Source organism: Sinocyclocheilus grahami, unplaced genomic scaffold (assembly GCF_001515645.1).
Source record: "Sinocyclocheilus grahami isolate Dianchi unplaced genomic scaffold, SAMN03320097.WGS_v1.1 scaffold1033.1, whole genome shotgun sequence".
Taxonomy (NCBI): Eukaryota; Metazoa; Chordata; class Actinopteri; order Cypriniformes; family Cyprinidae; genus Sinocyclocheilus; species Sinocyclocheilus grahami.
Window position 1 is genome coordinate 339,148 of NW_015506212.1, and position 3,209 is coordinate 342,356.

At 37.0% G+C, this 3,209-nt stretch overlaps 1 long non-coding RNA gene across 1 annotated transcript; it reads left to right on the forward strand.

Moving 5' to 3' along the window:
- The first annotated feature begins 204 nt into the window (after positions 1-204).
- LOC107565893 (uncharacterized) lies at positions 205-2,030 on the forward strand. Its single transcript, XR_001606442.1, has 3 exons — positions 205-227; positions 1,294-1,361; positions 1,491-2,030. It is a non-coding gene; the product is annotated as an uncharacterized lncRNA (long non-coding RNA).
- Positions 2,031-3,209: the final 1,179 nt, after the last annotated feature.

Genomic DNA, 3,209 nt, shown 5'->3' on the forward strand with positions numbered 1-3,209 from the left:
CCGGAAAATGTTCTAAAAGAATTGCAGATGAGCACATGGCAACATGAAACAGACTGAGTTTTTTTTTTTTAAACAGCATACTGAGTGCTGTATGTGCACTATTATGTAGAATTCACTGTTGTCAACACTGCTTTAGATGAATGTAAGAATAACTAAACATAAGTTATCTATATCATTTGTCCATTAGTACTACTGATAAATTGAGGAACATTTGTGTTGGGTAAAAAGTGAGTTAACACATTAGCAACTTCCTCAACATGTAAATGCAGTATTGAGCAGATAAATCACAGAGGTGACTTGACTCTTGTCTGGATGTTACAGGGACAGATGAGACACACGTGTGTTTATCCATTAGGTAAAACTAAAGTGTTTTTTGACCTTGCATGCATGTAAACCTGTTTTAGGAGACTCATAAAACAATATTAGCAACCTTAAAAATGGCATAATAGGGGCACTTTAAATGTTTTAATGCTTAAACTTAAAAAAAAAGCCAGTAGGTGGCGGCATGATTCTTTGTCACTGAATCATTCATTCAATCGATTCGTTCAAACGGCTGATTCATTCAAAATGGCTGTGTCCGAAATGGCATACTTCCCTACTATATAGTAGGCAAAAAGCAGTAGGCAAGCAAATAAGTATGTTTGAATCCTCTGTATTCATAAAAGAGTAGGCGAGAATTGCACTAATTCTCGCGAGACTCGGACGTACGTATACTTAATTTGCGTTCTAATATACCTACTTACCTACTATTTAGTAGGGAAAAAGAGTATGTGAACAGCTTTTATATTGTTGAGCTACTGTTGATTTGCTTAAGGTGTAAGATGTTAGACAGTAACGTTACAGTATATTTGTTCTGTAAAAACACGATTTATTATGTATAGCTGAGCTCCAGTAAGCACACGTACTTCACCAAAGTGAATTTACATAAACCTATACATCTTAAAGATGATTAGATGTCTATTTAATATGAGACCGGAAAATGTTCTAAAAGAATTGCAGATGAGCACATGGCAACATGAAACAGACTGAGTTTTTTTTTTTTAAACAGCATACTGAGTGCTGTATGTGCACTATTATGTAGAATTCACTGTTGTCAACACTGCTTTAGATGAATGTAAGAATAACTAAACATAAGTTATCTATATCATTTGTCCATTAGTACTACTGATAAATTGAGGAACATTTGTGTTGGGTAAAAAGTGAGTTAACACATTAGCAACTTCCTCAACATGTAAATGCAGTATTGAGCAGATAAATCACAGAGGTGACTTGACTCTTGTCTGGATGTTACAGGGACAGATGAGACACACGTGTGTTTATCCGGTGCAGAGTGACTGATGAAGCAATGCTGAATGCTTTGAGTGAGTACACTATAGTAATGAATAAAACATCTTTTAAATCTTAAGTTGTAGTTTATTTTAATTATTGTAATTTTAAACAGAGTTATTACAGCACTTTTCTGATTCTTGATATATGTGCATTTGATACAGAGCTTTTGTGGTGGAGCAGGTGATAGCAGCATTTGTGGAAAAAAGGGAAAACCTGAAACAAAAATATAAAGTAAGATCATTTTGTTTCTTCTAATACAGAAGTCAAATAACATTGTGCTGTTAAAATTACTGCTTTTGTATTGTGTTTGTGCATCTTTGCAGGATCTGAAATGTCTGCAGACTGGTGTGAGCTGTGAAGATGCATCATTTTCAGCATCCTAGAAATGGTCCAGTGCTATGAATGAGACGCACCATCACTCCACCTCTTACTGCCTCATCAGGACCGGATGTTGCTGTGGTCTCTTCATCCTCAGTGAGCCCAGAGCCAGCGAGAGCATCTAGAGGAAGACCAAAAGACTATGAGGATGTGATTTTGGTCAAGTTTGTTCTGCTGGTTTCTGTTCAAACAACATCAGTCAATGAAACCCGAGTTTCAGAAGCTTCAAAAGAATCATCAAATAATATCATGAAGAATCTGAAAGTCAGGCTCTATTGACTGATATTGTATGAACACAAACCAGCAGGACAAACTTGACCAAACTCACCATTTGTGTTCAGAAAAAACAAAAACACACACAAGGATTGAACAGTGTGGAGGCGAGTAAATAATGGCTGAATTTATGTTTCGATGAACTAACCCTTTAAAGCCCCAAATAGAAATTGTATGAAACATATGTAAGCATTTATATTACTTTAAGAAATGAGCAGCTTTATTGAGCGTTTGTGCCCAAGACACAAAAAAGCATTTACAAAAATCACATTTACGTCTATTCATTTGGCAGAGACTTTTATTCGAAATGACTTAGTGTTCTAATCACAGGGACCCCAATCCCCCAGCAGCAACCTGGAGTAAAGACAGCGGTGGTGACGACTGCGGAGATCGATCCAGCAACCTTCTGCTGACCAGTTCACTACACTACAAAAGTAATGAAGCTATATCAAAAATTAGCATGCAGTTGTAAACATATGAAATTAAATTTGACAAGAAATGAAATGCTGACAGCATGAGATGTAAAATGTTTTACTCTGTGTAAATGTTTTACAGGTAGTGGTGCTCATGGAGAGCAGTACACAAATGTTTGGAGCAGACACAGCAGCAGTCAGTTTGTCCCACACATGTTCTCCTGCTCTTGTTCAAGATTGTGTTGCTTAGGGGCGTCATCATGGTCTTCCTCATCCTCTCTGTGCACTCAGGCAATGATAGCCTCGATGTCCCTTTCCCATCCATGATCAGATTCCAGTCTGACTGCAGCAATGAAGGTCGTGATGGATGGCAGAGACAGGTGAAGGTGGGCACGGTTCATCAGAATAAAGCTGCAGAATTGGCACAGCTGTGTTGAGATGGCAGTAGATGTGGATTCACCGCCTGTAAATACATGATTGTCAGATCATTGACATATGCATTAATTCATTACTTTACTGAAAATTGAGATGTATTCACCTTGGCTGCATTTGTCTTGTGTGAAGTCATGCATAGCTATAGCATATGACAAAACAAATTACATTTTGTTTGTTTTACTAAAAAAAATAATTATTGGTCAGCATTTATAATTATTATTGTTCAAAAGTGTTGGGGTGGGCTAGCAATGCTTTCTGAGGTAATCTTAATTTCTAAGTAGTAATACTTACATTTTTTGAGTGTAAAATAAACAGTCTTCTCCAAAGACAAGATCTTTGAGCAGCTGATCGACGTCTCCTTTGTGCAGATATTGCAAACAC